This window comes from Paralichthys olivaceus, chromosome 9, assembly GCF_024713975.1.
Source record: "Paralichthys olivaceus isolate ysfri-2021 chromosome 9, ASM2471397v2, whole genome shotgun sequence".
NCBI classification, from domain to species: Eukaryota; Metazoa; Chordata; class Actinopteri; order Pleuronectiformes; family Paralichthyidae; genus Paralichthys; species Paralichthys olivaceus.
In genome coordinates this window covers 20,692,483-20,712,404 of record NC_091101.1, presented here as the reverse complement: position 1 = coordinate 20,712,404, position 19,922 = coordinate 20,692,483, and the positions used below count along the sequence as shown (strand labels likewise).

The following is a 19,922-nucleotide window of genomic DNA, read 5'->3' as shown; positions in this document are numbered from 1 at the left end:
AAGGGCTAACAAAGTGGGAAATTTTTGTGCATGTATATACACCGAAGGGGGGGAAATGAAGAAGACTGACATTTCACCAAACTTCTCTACAAAAACATCGGCAGCCCATGACTGGCATCTTGTGCAATAAGTGGTCGGTGTGCAGCGAGCCTCCTCTCTTCTGGCCAAGGAAAACCCGGTTTAGTGTGACCGCCGTTTCCTCGAGCAGCTCGGAGAGCAGCAGGAGAAAAGGTTGGACAGTTTCTCAAGACGTTCTCGTTCCAGTGTTCGGCTCTATCGTTAACGTACCCTATCGCTTTGAGATGTTTGACTTTGTTTTCTTGAGAGTCCATCTGCTGTCACTCACTTGTTCACGCTGAGATCATCCTCATGATCCTGACAGATAAGGTCTGTGTTAACGTCTGAACGGTGAATGGCTCCGACTGTATTGGCTGACATTGTGGTTTGGGTCGCTGGGTCGGGGGTTCGGCTGATGGATTACTTTACTAATGATTTTGGCCTGAGAGTGGTCTTGTTTTAAAAGGCAGACATAAGTCCAGTCAGTTTGAGTTTCATGCAATGTTATGGATTGGTGGAGTTGTGTGTAGATCTCTTCTTCAACGGCCAAAATCGAGCACTGATTATTTAATGTTCTTGTTTTACAAACCGGGCTTAATCTGCAGAGCAAAGAAACAAGAAATTCAATCGGCACGTCTAATTTTAAGAGGTAGAGTCAGTTAGATTCCTGTTTCACAAATAAAAACCTGCCGGCCGAACGCTCGGTGCTTTCACTGTAACATAATATACTAATTCACATTGGAGATGTTTGCATGTACTGTACCACCAGTGGAAGATGTCCTCCGTGATTGAGCCCACCCACACTGCAGTGTTGTGAGGGAGCGTGCCCCTTGCTTCCCATCGGGGGCAACAAGGTCCTGTGTCCACAACTCAAGCAGGGCTGTCACTCACAGCAGGGGAGAAAGGGTTCTGACTTGGGGTCAACACTTATGTTCTCCAGCTAAGAAAGCAAGGCTGGCTCTCAGAGGACAGGCAGCAGTTCAACACAGCGTGCTTTGTGTTGCATCTACACATGTCGGAGTGGAGGAGCTCAGAGATGAGCAGACAGGATGTTAAAGATGACGGCCAAGAGAAAAGGATTCTGTTCCTTTGTGGTTAAAAGTTACTGAAGGTTTGGATAAATTTGGGGCCAAAAAGACAAATTATCATCTTGATGCCATTTCATCACATTAATTTCATCACAATTTTAAGGGTTGATTTATGCTTAAACAAACTAGAGAGAATCGTGTTCTGAGTTCATCTGAAGTCAATGGCAGCATTTGAAATTCTACTTCTCATGAATAGAACCAAGATGCTCTGAATCGTACACATGAATGTAACAGTACATGACAGTTCTGAAAAATCTAATTATGTCAATGTCATTGCTGTCAATCAAAAAAATGTCCAATTAGTGAAAATAGTGACGAAAAGAGTGACATACAAGATAGATAAGACAAACAGAAGGTTTAGAGAAGAAGTAGGTGCGTGTGACTTTGTGTGTGTGAGTTTGTGTGTGTGTGTGTGTCAGTTTGTGTTTGTGTGCGCTGCTGAAGACACATTATAAAGTTCTTCTCATCGACTGCATATCAATGATCTATAAGTCAGACAGGTTGCAGCTCTCCTCTGCACTTGCACTGATGATGTCACATCTGTTTCAGAATGTCTGGTGCCAATTTGTCCATCTTTGAACCTGTAATTGAGTTAGTCAGGATTAGCACACGCAACAGTCTTTATGAGTCTCAGGGAGATAAAAGAAAATGCCGAGCGGCAGATCGACACATGTTCAGGCCGGTGTCCCGTCTTAATGTAATTTGGCACATGCTGCAATGTGCTTCTTCTGGTGTAGAGTTTCTTTTAAGTGGCTAATGCCTGCGGTGGGTGAGCACCCATGGGGGGGACAAGAGAGGTCAGTGTTTTGGGTGGAACGTGTGGAGAAGGTGTGGGGGATCTTCCTGTCATTCACCGCTCTTTCCTCTGAGCCCTGCTGACCTTTGACCTCAGTGCAGACAAGCCAACAACCTAAAGCCCGTCGACTGAGCAGAGCAGCAGGCCGTGTAAAAATAAGCTCACTTTTAAAGCTTTGTTGGTTTGCATGTTCTCTCCTCTAAGGACAAAATGTATCAGTTTTAAAAAGGTGAGAATAAAGTGTAAATACGACCCTGGCTTCCTCATGTTATTTGGTGACATTAGATTATAGTTACAGGGTTACATTTTTAAATTTCTGTTTCATATATTTTGCGTTCTGCTGTAAAAAGTGAATTTCCTCAGCAAGGGATCATTATTTCATATCGTAACATATTGTGACGTACCGTAACGTATTGAAATGGATTTTAACATTTTGTAATGTAATGTATTGTTATATTTAGTAAAGCAATGTATCGTAAAATATTGTAATGTAACAGATTGTAACTAAACCTAACTTATCTCATCTTGTTTTATCCAACCAAACTAAAAAATTCAAGAAACTCATCAAACTATAAAAACAAAAGCAATAAAACCTTTTTGGTGAGCTGCAAGAACAAGTGAATGTTTTGCTGTTTTGTTTGAAAAATGACAAACGAGTAATCATTCATCAAAAAAGTTCCTGTTAAGACTCTGAAGTGTTTACCAGCTGACTGCTGAACTGGCTTTTAAAGACAATACAATTTAACAAAGGTGGACACCATTTGCTCTTTTTGTGACCACACGTCTGCCTCCCTGTTCCGGAGGTGAAGAATCCACATCACGCTGGCAGACGGTTCACATTAGTCAGCCGAGGTACATGGGAAAGGTTAAGATAATGTCCAAAGTGGAAAAAATTGACTTTAGCCTGATCCCAAGCAGCAGGACGGTCAACTATTGGTCACCCAGGAGGGCGTCCAGTGGCTGCGGCTCTGAGCCTCTCTGCTCCAAACTTTCTGTCTCATTTCTTCCTCCTCTCTCTCTTTGTATAACGACAGATGTAGCAGGAACCTTCAATCAGCGTCATGATGACACAACCTCTCCGTTTTCATGCTCCTCAGTTTCTGTCCAATGTCCCACCACACACACACACACACACACACACACACACACACACACACACACACACACACACACACACACACACACACACACACACACACACACACACACACTTTGCCCAACTGGCAGACATCTGTTGATAATTATTGCCCAGTCTCAGAAGAGAACTTGTGATATTTAATATTTCCTCACCACTTGAACAAATAAGCTGTAATAACTGCAAGGTACTTGACCACAGGAGTAGAGATGTGCAGCATGAAAAGAAACATGTGCATTTTGGATAAATCCGCGTTGTTTCCATCGAATTTTACCCTCTGCATTTATATAAAATAAAAAAAAATCTACTTGAAAACGCACCACCCACCGACCTCCACATACCATTAAAACCACCAAAACTTAAACATTATAAATCACGGCTTAAAGGATATAAATAGTTATAAATACTCACAAACACCACTCACACGTACTAAATACACACACACGTGGACTCATGTACACACACTTAGGGCTGATGCGCTGAGGAGGTGTTGCAGAGCTGTAGAGCATCAAGAGACATTCACAAAACACTCATTAACCTCCTCTACAAAGCCGCCTTTGTGACCTGCCAGACCCTTGGCTGCACACACACACACACACACACACACACACACACACACACACACACACACACACACACACACACACACACACACACACACACACACACACACACACACACACATTTGTACATCTATGTTAGTGAGGACACTCGTTGACATAATACATTCCCTAGCCCCTCTCCCTAACCTGAACCATCTAACTATAACCTTATTCTAACCCTTAAACCAAGTCTGTAGGGTCTATGCTTAAAATGAGCCTCACAAACATGTAAGTACAGGAACAGACACACACACTGAGAAAGTACACAAACACTAAATGGGACTAAAGTGTTGCAGCTACCTGGATATTTTTTTCCAAAAGGTTCCATGAAGCCTTTTTAAGAAAAAAAATAAACTACTTTTGCAGCAAATACACAGACCAATATCTGACCTGTGCCTGCGCCCTTCATGCAGAAACTTGAAAACACTTCAACATATTATTTTAAGTGAAATTCTATATAATTAAATTGGTTTCTGTGGAGAAAGTCGATGGCAAGTAACAAAGACTTGGCTTCACACCTCAGCCCTCAGAGATAACCGTGTCCCTGAATCAACTGGACATGTTGGCTTTTTATTTCCTCATAAATTACATGTAATGTGAATGTAACACAAACTGCACTCTCAGAGCACGACTCACTCTGCAGTGGATGACAAAGAAAACAGTCTGAGTCAAGGTTGAATTTAAAATTCAGCAATAAAATGAAAAAGAACAATTAGCACCCTGAGGTGCTCCAGTGACTTGTAAAATGTGGTTGAAGTAAAACATATGATGTTAAAGTCAAGTATGATTCATAATATGAAACGTACCTCTGCTTCTCCTACAAGCCAAGTTTCAACACTCCACGGTGGTGACATCAGATCCTGAGAAGAAGTGAAGGAGGCAGATCATTTACAGGTACTTTGGGAGTTTTTGTACTTCATTTTCATCAGTTATGATAAATGTGTTCTCATCAGAGTAATTACTGACATCAGGGAACACAGACGTATAAGCCAACATCGCAAAAAGTACAAACGCTGAGACCAGTGGTGAAAAAGCCAACTGCTGAGGCAGATGATCGAAAATACTAAATTAGGAAGTAATCCATGAACTCATGATGGATGTTTACAGCCAACGGTTTTTAAACAACTTTTTCTGTTCTCTGTTTTCGTTTCCTTCAAATTGAATTGGTTAACCTCTAAATTAGTTTGAACCCTTCAGGACCTGAGGTTAAACAATTTGAAGACACCTTGACATCCGAGATATTGTGACTGTTAGAAAAAATGATTTGACTTATTAAGAACTTAACTGGCAAATAATTGAGAGAATCATTGATTGTAGCTCCGAAGACGTTATTATTGATGCAAATGATGATGAAACTGTGAAAAGTTGGGATGAAACAAAATCAAATCAAAATTTCAAGATCAAATTTAACATGTGAGTCAGTAGATTCTTGACCAGCAGCAGTGTGACGAAGCTGTTTTTCAGCAGTAATGAATTTACCACAAGGCACTTCTTCCTGTCTGCCCTCAGATCAAAGTGAGCAACCTGCTCAGGTTTCATCAGCCTGGAGGACCAGCCGAGGTAACACGGCCTGTTTCACTCCCAGCAGATGAGTGCGGAGGCTCGGGGAGGAAGGTCAGCCACACATCAGGGATTCCCTGACAGCAGCTTTGCCAAAGACCACCAAGGTGATCTCTAGATGAAATGACAGGCCACATTCTTATCCTGCCTCCCCGAGGGCCGACACACAGAGGGAGAAGGAGGATATCAGTGGCATGTCTCACTTTATGTTGGAGTTTGCTCTGTCTGTCTGCGTGAAGGTGTGCGGAGATATCTTCATACACTTTGCCATTTACATTCAATACGCCCACTGTACTGAAATGAGCTGAAGAGCGGTTGGCGTCGCAGCGCTAACTCTTCTATAAAGGCATACTTGTTAAGTACGACTTGAGGAAAACTTCTGCGGAGTCGAGATTCAAGAAGTAGAGAAACAACCTCCAATGATGGATGATAGAGGAATAAGTATCTGGGCTGGTGGAGGGAAACTTCTAATTACGAGAAGGGGGGCGCATGCTCATTCATCCCAAGGGGGGGCTCTCAGTGCCTCGGCCTCATGAATTGAATAGTGTGGTGAGGGGTTTAGGGATGGACCTGAAGTGGCTTCTTTACCAACCACAATGAACAAGTCCTCTTGACTACTTTTACCACATTCAATTGCCCCCTCTCCACGCGCCATGATAAGCATCACATAGTCAAACCCTCGCACCCAAACAGACGGAATCTGAAACCTACCTCCCCACCCCATTTATTGACTTATAAAAAAAAACTTGGTCAGTTTTTGCATCTCTAAAAGGAGCACGCTGGTTTCCCCCCACACAGTGCTCCATTCATCATAAGCTGGTGTAGGGAGACCTACTGCTCTTACATTTCCTGTAATTGGAGTGGCAGAGGTCCAGAGGTTGGCATTAATATTAAAAGAAAGTAGCAAAAAAAAAAAAAGAATTATTTTCTGACAGTTTCTCGCTCGTTATTTGTGTCATCAGTTATGTTTCAGCGTGAGGGCGTCTGCATATGTCTTTGTTTGGTTACAAACCAATTTGTCACCTTTTATATTCCTGACTTCCTCTTAGGTCAAGAGGCCCCTGTGGCGCCCTAAATGTTCTCCACAAGCTTATGAGGCATGGTGGTGAATCTGGTGCCTGTGAGGCATAACTCTCGCTGTCAAAACAGAGCGGGAAGCCATGACTCTTTGCCATGAAGTCCCACGCTGCTTGACTCTAAAAAGCCAACAGACATGAGGTGACTTTTTTAGCATTCACTCGTTAACGTTTTCATAATGTGACTGCATTGTTGGTTTTTATAACTCAAGTGGCCAAAAATGTGACGTTTTCAACATGAGATTCGGTTTAAGTTTGTATATGCTCAGTTTACATGGGCAGTAAGTGCAAACTCCAGAGGAGAAATCCATCTCATTATCGCCACAGGGCAACTCTTCTGCAGGAATTTGACGTTAAACCTAAAAATGAAAACTTGGAAAAGCTCCTTCACCTGCTCGACCACTTTCTCAGAGCGGGCAGTTTTCCAGCAGCTACATGTAGTCACTTCTCGGTTTGTGTTACAGTACATATTGACATTTGAAGTTAATGTTTTGAAATATTGGCCAATCATATATTTTGACAAGACAAATGTAAAACTCATTGAGCGTTTCTGTTTTTGGGTGAAATGAAAACACGACCTGATGGTCATTTACAGTAATGTTTTCTTCCAACGTGCTTTGCTGAGTGTACACTCTGCGGACGTGAAAATGAACTCGAAAAGGAGGAGGAAAAAAAAGGACTAAAAAGGGAGCTTTTGATAGAATGAAATGCACCCAGCTGTGAGCTGGACCTGACACATGTGATGTATAAATACACTTGTATCTCACGCCAGGTTTTCAACAAACCACCGACTAAATGAGAGATTTTATGTCAAATTAGAATTTCCTCATAGAGATATCAGACGTAATGATTATTAGAAGTGATGGGTCTTAAATGATTTGAGTGTTGGTTTGATGGAGGTGTTGAATTGATTAGTTAGGAACAGGGTTCTCCTTTATTAAGTCACCAGGGGGAGTCAACTGGTCTGGATAAATATTTAATTCACATATCAACTGTTGACAATGGCTGGTAAATTTTAGAGTGAGCATCCTGTCAGTCATTTTTATTGAAATGAGAAGAAAGCAACTTGTTCAACCACGGTAATAAACGTTTGATAAATGTAGCTGCAGCAGCTGAAATCATATGAATAATTGAAGATGTTTGTATTTCTATCGCACCCAAATTATGCACTTATGCATTTACATATTTGCAGAAAAAGTTCAGAAGTCGAGATAAAAGTCACATTCAAAGGGCTTTTTTTTTTTATTGGCAAATGGGAATAAATACTCTTGACCATCGCTTGCATTAAGATGTTTTCTTTTTCTGTGCAGTCAATCATGTGCTTTGACATACAAAAATAGACCAGGACACTTAGCAAAGAAAACCTCATTTATAACACGCTTCAGTGAATACATTACACATATTTAAGAAACGCTCTTGGATGTTGTGGGGCTGCTTTGAGAGGCACTTGAGGCAATGTTTGCTTTAATTAATGAAATGGAAATAGCTATTAAAATTAACACTTCAATTATCTTTGGGAGTTGGGTGGGGGAAGTTCAAGCTCTTCAGGAAAAAAAAGAGGTGGACAGCTTGGTGGAGAAATACTCCACTTACATGAAAGAGAGTTAAGAGCGTTACTCTTCGTGGTGGGGTGCGTCAAGAGACTTTTTCTCGTTTACTTTTAGCCAGCTGCCTATTAAGAGTGATAGAACGCAGGTTTCCTCTTCCATCATGCACTGTGAGTCTTGGATGCTGCACACAACATGAAATATTTGTGTGGGAACATCATCATGGTTCGGATATATTGGTGATGGCAACGGGGCATAAGGGCTTCCCTATTTGTGCCACAAGATGAGAGGGTGGTTCTTTCACTGGCGCCAGAGGCCCTGTGAACCAGGAGCTGATTAAAACAGCGACCTCATGTTTGTGCTGACAGTGGCCGTCTTTGAAAAATGCCCTCAGTGTCGGAGACAATGATCGGCGGTTGGATCCAGTGAGAGGAAACGATGAGACACTTGTTTGTGGTGTGTGGTTAAATTGGCCATTTGTCAGTTCATGTACATTATAAATGTCAGAGACCTTGTCACTGGTACCTCTTACGGTAAAAAGAACAATTTAAAAAAACTATTTCATTCTCAACATGGACAGTTTTAAAGGGCCAGATCATGCAGCAACTCGTATGGCTAGAAAACACTAGTTTCTAGTTTTGGAGTTGGAGTAGACCAAATCTAGAGCTATAGGGGGAGTTAAACCTGAACTTAGATTCTGTCAAGTGGCCACAAAACAGACTTTAAATAAATCAAAAATGTTGCTGGATATTTAGTCTAGTAAAACACTGGACATTTACAGCTTGCTTCTGCTGCCAAGTGTTAAAATATCAACTAATGAAGCTAAAAGCTCAATATTAGTGTCAAAGAATAAAAGCGAACCACCTTCATTCATTTCTCTCCATGTGAGTCACTTCATACATTAAATCATCAGTCCAAGAAGCTTTCAAACATTAAAAAAAACATGACAATTAACATGAATTACTATTTAAATCTCTCTGGCCAAACCAGATAGTCCCTGATTGTTTGCTGCCTAAATGACTCTCACATTCTCATGATGTTCTTCAGTGGATATTATTTTCTGAGCACTTTAAGGACTTTAAGAACTATCCCGGCTTAAAAGTTTAGTTTTGACCTTGGAAACACTAGTTGACAAAATAACGTCCCAACAAGGTCCCTTCAGTCGCTGCTCTGCGTTCTGTTCTGTTCCAATGTTTGATTGTCCCGACTGCTTGTAATTGTGCACATAGTGACTGTCTTCTCTCAGCAGCCAAGATAGAAGTGGTGTGAGGTCATTATACTGCCACATGAAGTCCTGAGAGACGAGGCTGGGCTGGTTGGGCGTACAAAGCGTGTGACTACCATGTTAGAGACTGCGGTTCCACAAGCACTCAACATTGGTTTCTTTTAATCATGAGGGTGATGTTTTATCTTAAAATCAACCAAGTTGCTTAACTTTAACCAAACCTTCATCAGTGTGCTGGGTCAGATAAATCTATGATTTGGGGAATTTGGGAAGCGACTGAGAATTTTGCTGTTCAAAAATACCCACCCACACAAATGTAGGACTCATTTTGAATATTTTAAAACATTCGGACACTGAGCAGAGCGGTTTACATGTGAATGAATCCTGCTGACTCATTACGCATGACAATAAATATCATGTCCTAAAACCTCTGCGACAACCGCAGTCGCCTTCAGTCTCAAGACGGCGTATGATATTTATTAACCGCCATCATGGTTTCCATATGCAGCTTTCCGCCCCGTGCGAGGAGAGAGCGGACATCCAAAATCCCCTCCATGTTGTATTTGTTCTGGGCATGTTGCTGTGATCCCACATCAAGCATCCCCCCCCCCCCCACTTTTTCTGGTGCAAGTTGTCATTACAGTAACAATGTACTCGTGGTGATTTACATCTGAGGAACAGTCATGGTAGATTAAACAAAGCAGAACTGACAAAACATTCCAATTGTTCTCAAAAAGGGCCGATTATCTCCTACATTAACCCTCTGTGTAGCTCTGCAGCGTTTATGATGTTGAGCAAGCCCCAGAAAAAGGGCGTTCCTCTTCTGGGTGTACGTTGGAGTGGGAATTCAACCTTTCCCCACTCCATTCTGCGGTTATTTATCACCACTGACGGTCGAGCCCAGGCCCACAGGAAGAGAAACGTAAGTGCAACAGGAAGAGGAGAAGGTGGACAGTCTGGTCCCCAGCATGTAAATCAAGCTTTTTTTTTTTTTTTATGAAGCTCGGCCACCCTGGAAGATGAAGTGTTCTTGTTGTGAGAGAAAACAGCGAAGCGGTACACATGTCATAACATTGACACCTAGGAGGGGGTCAGCTGGGATCCATCCTCAGGCCACGGCTCCCATGTGCCCTCTTGGCCTGAAACACCACCAGCCCCCCGCCTCCAACCTCTGGAAACCCCTAAAAGTAACGTCTCTCTTCTCGCACACACTCTTACACCTCGCCCACTTTCATTTTCCCCGTCCACTGTCTCCCTCGGTACAGATCTGCCTCAGCCGGTTGCTCACGACATCTTTAAGAGCAGAGCCGGGCTTCTGTTCACCAAAACACTTTCTCAAACAATAAACAGAGGGTCTAGGTGGTCCTGTCAGAGCGGCTGTCCTCATAGAATAACCAGCTACCTCAAGAATCTGCTCCTCGGCTCTCTGCGGACGGCCTGCACACTCGTACACGCACTCACATCGTGTACTCCGTTTGTCAAAACCTCCTTAGATTGTTTGGCCACAAATGTCACAGCACCAATGAGTGTATATTACAATATTGATTTTCAATCTCGTTGCCAGAAACCCACCCTGGCACCTAGAAATTACATAAATATAGTCGACTGCTAATTTGTTATGCCAGATACATAACAAGCAAGTCTAGAACAAACTGCTAGTAGGGACAAATAAAGCCGTAGGCCTCCTTGTTTTCACTTGTCCTCTTCATGAAGCCCTTTATAATGGCTGTTTTAAGATTTTGTCTCTGATTTCCTCTTTTAAAAGGTGCCTCAAGATTAGACACATGAGAAGGAATTACTTTAAAACCCTTAATAAATCCAATTTAGATTATTAATGAAGTTTGTGCCACACAATAAACTGTGGGTCTAAATGGATGATGATCCAGAAAGTTCAAGATTTTGGTTAAATGTGAATAAAAGTAAACTTAAATGTGAAAGGTATTTTGCCTTAAGCTGCAAAGTCATGGTTGACTTTTTCAATATCAAACCAAGAAAATTATCTTTCATTAATCCAAGCAAAGGCCTAAACATACAAATCTATGGTTTCCAAAAGAAAAAAATATTAAAATACATTGTCCATGAACATTTTTCTGACCCGTTCAGTATCACCGTTATGTAACAGCTGTTAGAAATGAGCTGTGTATAAATATAATGTGTCGGAGACAGGGTTGCGATAGTTTGACTTAGTGTGTAAAGGTGTTCATTGGGGGCATTTTGGGTATTTTGCATGTAAACATTGTTGTTTTGTTTCCTCACAGAAATCCACTCAGTTCCATGCTGGAATTCCTCTGGTGTGTTGAATGACCTAATGGTCACGTAAATAACACGCGTGTGCTGGTGGGAACACCTTGGTGTTTGTGTGGAAACAGTTTGTCACATTTCATTAGTTCATGTTGACCACTTTACATGATGCTTATATCCACCCTCAGTGTGGCTCTGTTGGCATTTAGACAAATATCGAATACAGTCTTTATTAATTGACCTTCCCACTGTCGGTTCCCCTCCTCTGCGTGCTATTGGACAACTTTGTTGTCTTCGCCATTTGCCACGGAGCTCGTAAGATTTAGAGCTGTTGTGGCTGATCTAATTGCAAGAGCACCAGAAGTATTTTGCAGGAAGCTCTGTGTTTACCTCGAGTGTGTGACAGGAGCCGAGGAGATGGCTGGCATAATGGCGTTTATTTACGTTCACACTCACTTACACTGCCCAGTGTCTGGCACTCTAACTAACTGGGGGGACACGTTCCTGCTGGGAGACGTCATCGGAGCCTCTGCACATAAAAACTGTGTTCACCAGTCGTGGGGTCAGTCACAGGGATTATTCAAATTGAATGAGCAGGTTTTGTGAGATTTAAGTGCTGTGGTTCAGGGCCCTCACAAAATTAACAACCTTGCCTCGAGGTTTACCTCACATGTACAAGAAAATAGCATGGATCTGTGTGCAACTTTCCAAAAGAAGAAATGTAGGGTGTCACCTTACTTTTACCTGCTTTACAATTAAATCATGTAAATATTTGCAGGATTAAAAGTTACTAGACTGATAGAAAGAAATCAAGTAATTTAATTTTTTCGCCACAAATCACAAATCTATCTCAGGGGTCTTTACAATATTTATAACAAACAGTTGTGTATTGACATGAAGAAACATTCAATGAATGTTTAAGTTAAGTAAAGTTAAGTACCGATCACATGTATTGAGTTTTACACATACATCTTTAGTGACATTATATTTGTTCGTAAAAAAGTTACTGTAAATAATTTTAAATTAGTGTTGTGTCAGTAAATGATTAACTGTTGCCATGGTAATTTAGAAAAAACATACTGAGCTACAATGATAAAATAACCAAAAATGGAAATGTGAATTATTCCACTGTAACATGGACTGGAAGGGCTGTGCTCCCTGTTTTGTATGTACAATATATTATGTTTGCAAATTCTGTTTACAGTATGTTACAATCTTACAATGAGAAAAACTAATGTTTTAAAGGAGCCGTAAAACAAAATAGATTTTGTGATATATGATTAATTAACATGTTATTTGTATCTGTCTGAATGTTATGTAGCATTCGAGGAATTTTTACAGAATCACAGTAGTTTGAAATAGACTCACACAGTCGAGCAGTATTTGAATCTGCAGCGAGTATATTTGGAGTCGCTGTATATTTATGCTGGACTGTTTAGCTTGGCTTTTTCTGTTGATAATTTATGACACATCTGGTGTCAATCTGCCATCACCTTCCTCATAAAAGGTCTTAAAATCATGAATATATTCTTCAGATGGCAAGAAATGCTCGTTAAGACCCCGGGCTTGATTTGTGGAGTCTATCTTTTTCACAGTTGACTGGATACTTGGGTACGAATCAATGTGTCTCAGAGTCGGTAAGTGAATTTATATACTTGGGAGTGTCTCCACGGCCGGCGCTGTGGCCAAGTGTGGGACACACGCAGCACCACAACGGAAACCAGGGAAACGGCATTAATTGAGGAGGGGGAAAAAAGGGGAAAACATCACATGTGAACTTCTTCTCCTGCAGTAATTCAGCATCATGAAACTCTATACTTCCCCTTTCCATGCAAAAATATGTGAGGCAAGTGCTAACCAACTGCAAGGTCACAAAATGGAAGATGAAATATTCATTCCAGTGCAGTTTTAATCAACTTTCACATCCATTATCCTTCTATGTGTTGTCAAAAAGTTATAGTCCATACTTAAGCTATATGATATTATTTTAGTTTTTTAGCGCTTATGGGGGAATTAAAGGGACGTTAGCTTCAACACTTGAAGAATTATGGTTGCAGCATGAAACAATCATGAACTTTGGCGAAAACCCTGTTTTCTCACCACTGTGACATATGTGCTCATCACAGGAGGAAACAAAGAAGTGTTCCTGCTGTAATACTTCAGCTCTCAAGCTCAAAAGCTCTTTGGAATCAGACACTTTTCTGCGTCTACACTGAAAAAAAAGACCAAGTCAAGTGTTTTTCGCCTCCTATCTCCCGTGTTGCTCTGGTGTGGTGCAAGCTGGACATTCTAACAGCTTGCAGAAAGGTTTCAGTCAGAATAACCTCCGTGGAAGCGAATGAGCAAGGAGGCTGGAAAGAGGGCCGGTCACTGAATGTTTCATTATATCTAATGTTGCCTTCCCTGAAGTGCGCTCCAAAGTAAGCGAGCTGCGTGAGCCGGAGCTCGAAACGCTCAACCCCCTTGTGACCACTTGGAGCAAGGCAACTCTCCACTTTCTTATTTTCACCCTCAAATGAGAGCCTCTGCATGGATTATGTGCTCGAACACAGTGGAGCTTTTTATTTCACTTGATTTTCACTCGCATGCTTGAAAGCGCAGGGTTGCTCTCGCTGAAAAGGGGTCTTGACAGGATTAGAATGTGGGGCAATATTTTTAGGACGATAACCAGGCAAAGTGTGACAAATATTTTTTTAAGGGACCCGGCCATCACAAACATATTTAAGGTGAATATTTTGAGAGATGATATGATAGGAGTTTTTTTGCTCAGGAATGTGTTGTTTGCATGGAAGTAGACCCTCAAACCGCAATCTGCTCAAGAAATGACGCAACATCTCGATAAATGTTTTTCATTCACATGACTGACAATTAAATACATCCAGGCACAACCTTCCAGATGAAATGTGTGAGACAATCTGTTGCGTTGTCAAACCAGAGTGTTGATCCTGCCTCCAAAAATCAAGACTGATCTTAATTGCCTCTATCATTTGACTAAATGGTTAATGACAGTGATTTAATACACACAGAGCTGTTAAAGTGCATGGACCCTCTAACAGCTGTGTGTGTGTGTGTGTGTGTGTGTGTGTGTGTGTGTGTGTGTGTGTGTGTGTGTGTGTGTGTGTGTGTGTGTGTCGCGGTGCTCAGGCGGCTGCAGAGTCTTTGATTTCGCTGCTCCGGCATGTGCGAGGACTTAGCGGACCGAGCTCCCAGACATCTGTTGAATATTAGGGGCAATAACAGCTGGGCGGACCTCAAACATGGTCACCCACTTCACCTCACCGTGTCTCTGAGGATAACCCCAGCTGCCTCACACTCCAGATGACAAGTGCCCGTTCACCAGGCCCGCTGAGATCGCGGCCTGCCGACGAGCCGAGCACCCTAACTTCCAAACAATCCCCCAGAAGGCCTCTCCTCCTTCCCCGACTTTCCCTTTCTGAGCGTATCCCGCTGTGCATGGGAACAAAGTGGGTGGTATAGAGTGATTTCACCACGATAATATCACACCACGTTTGATTTCCCGTAATGTGTCTGCTTGTTGTTGAAATAAATTCTGGCTCCGCGGTGGTTGTCTGTCAACTGTTCTCCCGCGGCTTTAGCTTTTTTTGAGAGAACGAGGAAAAAGAGTGGAAGAGTTTGGTCGTAGAGGCAGATGTTGAGGTCACGCTTTTGTAAATGAAGAAATATTTTTCTAACTCCAGTCGAGCCTGTTCCAACATATTGTTGCAATGAGACGATGTAACCTGACACTTGAACTAACACATGCTGCAGCATTAATTGTTCTAGTTTGACCACTCGTCTAAAGTAGCTTCTGTTAGGAAACGATAATGCTCTGCAGCTATAGAGTGACCGTGTGTTGTTATTATGGAAGCCCCCCTCTGTGCCACTGTTAACACACATTCATGTGGTTACGGGAGCATTTTTTTTTGCAAAAGTAATTTTTCTGAAAATACAAAGCTGAATAAAATACACTTTGTTACGTCCAATATAATGATGAACGTTAGCAAGATATTTCTGAGTCAGTTTGCTGTCTGCATGAGTTTGTTTTCAACTTGCATTTAGCAGCGTTATAAAACATCTCTTCATTAAGTTCACATTTTCATGAACAAGCGATTTGTCATTTATTCACAGTTACTAGCTGTCGATTTACATCTTAAATAGCTAACTTAATATTCTTTTTTAAACCAATCTAAATGCTTGAAATTATGTACATTTGAACACTAAAATGGAACTTGTGATCTCAAGGTGACAATGTGTGAAGTTGTGCACATGATGTGCAGGCGTTTAAGTGGTAAACTTGACATCACCGTTAGCATATAGGCTAGAGATGCTAACATATGTGCCAGCTTGCACACAGGTAACCTAACGCAGGGAATGCATAATGAAAGAGGACAAAAAAAAACATTGGGAATATCAACATTTTCCTCATACGTATAAAATACAGCTTAATAATTTATACAAATACTCATATGAAGGATATTATTATTGGAAAGTGTTCTTCCACTGAAATATCTGGAACGTCATCAAACTCTTTATGCACATGTTTAGATCCGAGGTTGTAAATTCCATAAGAGGAGAGTTTTCAGGTGGATTCATCTCGTGAACATGGCCGTTAACACAAAACCATTTGAAGGCAACATTACTAAATACTAAACTAATAATGACAAGCAAACATTTGTTAGGTTAGTAAAAATGCATATTTCCCCTCACTCTCTAAATTGCACCCTGACACAAATACTTCTCCATGTATGTTACAATGTAAACTCCAGCTGAGTCAGGTAGTTTAAATTATTGGCCTTAACAATCGACAGAAAAATTAACTATTTTGCTAATTGATTAATTACTTTAGTCAGATAATGCGTTCTTCTTTTAATTGTTGTATATCATTTCAAACCCAATAGTTGGGGGCATGTGCACTTTTGGTCAAACAAAACATCCCGAGTCATATTTTTTAAGTTTCATAGAAGAAAATTGAAGAAAAAATATTTGCAGATGAATCAATATTAACCTGTGTAACCAGATATACATAAACATGCCACATTAACTCAAGTCATTTTGCAGCAGCATATTCACACATTACTAAAGGCTTTACCAGCTCAGTGCTGCTCAGCTTTCAGTAAATCACTGGTTAGATTCTGGGAAGTTGGAAATGACTTGAACTTAGTATAGGATTTATGAATCGCCGGTGCCACCCCCTTCTGACATTTTTAAACACTTACATCTCACTACCACCTTGCAAAGTTGCCCGAAGCAGCTTTAAAAACCATTTATAAATTCATATTAGTAACTAAATCAATAAACACATTCATATATAACTACAGTCGCTCGCTGGCGTACACACTGAACTATACTGAGTCCAACGTTTTTAAGACGCTGCATTCTGGGTGTCATTATGGAGTCGCATTTTATGACCTTGTGATTAGTGTTTTTATGGTGGTAGGGAGGTCTGCAGATGGTCTATGTAAACTTGTCACACTGAGGGGCTCTTGTGGGGCGACGAGGAGGAGAAGGAGAGCTCTGTTAAAGCTGGTGGAGGATATTCAGAGACGGAGTGCCCTCCTCTGGAAGCTGTTACACGCTACACTGTGGAGGATGTACAGTACAGCAGCACTGCTCTGAGTCAGAGTGAGAGACCGAGGTGCACAAACTGGTGGGGAGTTTACTCTGGTGATGAAAATACTGTTTTTTCTTATTTACAGATAATGGGAATCTTTAATAGCACAGAGCCTTGTAGTCAGTGGTGGGATGTGTCTTTAGCACCTTTGAAATTATTTCTCAAAACTTTTGTGAGAAAAGTTTAACCTGTTTTTGTTTCTTTCATGTTTATTGTTATAGTGGTTTATTTTGTTTTATAATTATTTTTTGCAGTTAAGCACTGTGACTGTCCAGAGAAAGGCTCCAGTATATAAATAAAATCTGAGTTATTGATATTACACAAGTCTGAGATACTTATATTTACTTGTGTATTTCTATTTATCACTATACTTTATACTACACTAGGGAAATATTGTACCTTTTGCTGCACTACATGAAAGCATTTAACTTATTATTGCAAATACTTTCAGGAATAATATTTTAAAATCAAAGTAATAATGAACAATTGGAGTGTAATGTCATACATAATTATATTTCACCCCAATTTTCTTTGTTTTCTTGGGAATTTGTGATTTCATATTGATAGTTTTTGGATTCTAAATGGAGCTTTGCATCGTGGATCTTACTCATATAAAGAGTTTTTATATTGTCAGATTGTCTATATTAAATAGTTTTAACCTGTCTGGCCAATGGTTTTGGTTTTGTTTGTCCAGGTGTTGAGAGCTGTCACGTCAACACAGTGGAAGTGAATGGATGCATGGACATAAAAAATGTGATCGCAGCACCTCGTTCCAGAAACCCTGTCTGGAAAATCCACAGAGCTGCAGTATTTCTTCTATGAGTATCAGAGTGATTTCTATGGATCATATTTTCCATATAAGGGGAGCAGTTGATACCATTATTTATTTTGTCTACATTTTAGTTTCTAAACGAGATTCGGATAATTTAGTATTTATCCAACCAGTTTATTGAAACTGTGATTACGCCAGGTGCATGCTCCAACTTACTCTGTGTGTGTGTGTCAGTCTCAGTAACTCTAAGTGTGTGTTCCCTGAACTGATGCTGACTTTTTTAAACAATGCGGCCGCTCCAGCAGCTGGAGTGACAGAGGTCCTGTTGTCTTGGAAACACTGATGACCCTTACATCCTGCAGAGCAAACTGGCATTAACAAGACATGTGTTAAGTGTTTGACACATTTTGAAACTTCCAGTTGAACTCTTTTGGTTTCTGTTTCACACATATACCAAGCACTGCAGTGGGATGATGGAGACAATGAGAAGAAATATGAGCTTTCATTTGGTTCTTTTAAATGTTTTAGCCAGTGACATTTTCTCATTTTCAATGTATATTTAATTTAGCTGTGAAAATCCTATTTTTTCAAATAAAAAGAGCAAACAAAAACAGTTTTGCTGTAATTTAAACATTTTCAGATAATCAAATTGGGTAAATGTAAAATATGTAAATGATTTATCAAGCTTAAGAAAATATCTTTTAGAAACTCAGCCACTTACTGAAAATACGTGTTTGAGTACTTTTACTGTTGAGTGTCAAAGGCTGTTTGCTGCATTCATAAATATTCTTTATTTATAAACTCATTCTATTCTGTGCTTTGTTTTCACACCTGCTTTTAGGAGCACGGTGGTTGAATGAGTTCATAAAACTGTTAAAGTACTGATATGCTGAATCGGATTTCATTTTACAAGCCATTACTTTCTGCTCCTGCTGCTTCATTCGCAGCCTGAGCAAAACATGTCAATGAAGATGTAATGAAGTCTGAGAAACAGAGGGGACATGTACTTTAGAATGGAAAATATGTAACAAGTACCATGAAAATGCTCCATTATGAGCTATATTGGGAGTGAAAGACATTTCTGGATGGAGTTACTTTAAATGACGCACGCACACACAGAGGATTAATGTAACTTCAAACGTGTTTTTCTTTGTAATGCATCATTATGAAGCAGTGAATCTGTCAGCGACGGGAATCCGTGCGCTTTGGTCACCGAGCCGGCCCTGCAATTACTGCACAAGTCCTTTCACTGTGGGCGGAGGGACACTCGGTATGGAGAAAAGATTGACCAGAAAACTCAGACAACAGGTGTTTAACTGCAGCTTCTGACCACATTTACATGGAGTCTTGACATGTCAATGTTTTTTTAGTTAATTCTGATGAAAAGTTTGGTTAGTGTGTTGAAAATTATAATTTCATATGTAAGTTTCATCCAGCTGAATTTGTAAGTATGAGATTTAAACAAAAAACGTCTCTAGGACACAGGAAATTAAATGACGTAGTTAAAATAGTGAAATTTGCTTATTTGCTTTCTTTCTGTAAGTTAGATAAGATTATGATTCCATTCTTATATCTTTCTGGTAAATTTACAGCTGCCCCAGACTGCATGTGTTTGGACTGTGGGAGGAAGCTGGAGGAGAAAACCTACACAGACCCGAGGAGAACATGCTAACCACTCACAGACAGACCTCAGCTATTAGAACGAAGAACTGCCATGCTGTGAGGCGACAGTAAAAACATCGACCTCTCACCACCTCTAATGGTCCCTTATCAATATGCTGTATCTTGTTCATCTATCTGGACAAAAAACAATGAGTCAAATTGACAAATTGCTGTTTTGCCAGGTGGAAAGTCGAGTCCAGACTATTTCTTGGCTGGGATCAGAAACTTCCTGGAGTCTGCAACTTGTCTTGTTTTTGTTTTTCTACAGATTATAACATTGCACTCAGGAGGTGGTGGGTGAATTTTATTGGACAGATGTAGAGGAGCTGTTTCTACTTCACCGTTAATATGAATATGAGCAATTAGTATTTTGGAGTTTACTCAACAAGGCCTTCAGACTTCTCCATTAATCAATTAATTAATAAATTAAATCAAACTAATGAATTAAATTACTAGGATTGTAAACTAATTGAGATAATTTTAACATTTCAAAGTAGACACGCATGTTTCTGTTGTCTAGTCTTGTTGGACTTGATTTCAAATTGTATAC

The 19,922-nt window shown here is 40.5% G+C and overlaps 1 long non-coding RNA gene across 2 annotated transcripts in view; it reads right to left on the bottom strand.

Moving 5' to 3' along the window:
- The window catches only part of LOC138411420 (uncharacterized), a 138,463-nt gene that overhangs the window by 43,180 nt on the left and 75,361 nt on the right, over positions 1–19,922 (bottom strand). For both annotated transcript variants that reach the window (XR_011244052.1, XR_011244053.1), the window contains exon 2: positions 4,485–4,538. This is a non-coding gene — a long non-coding RNA (uncharacterized lncRNA). The remainder of the gene's footprint in view (positions 1–4,484; positions 4,539–19,922) is intronic.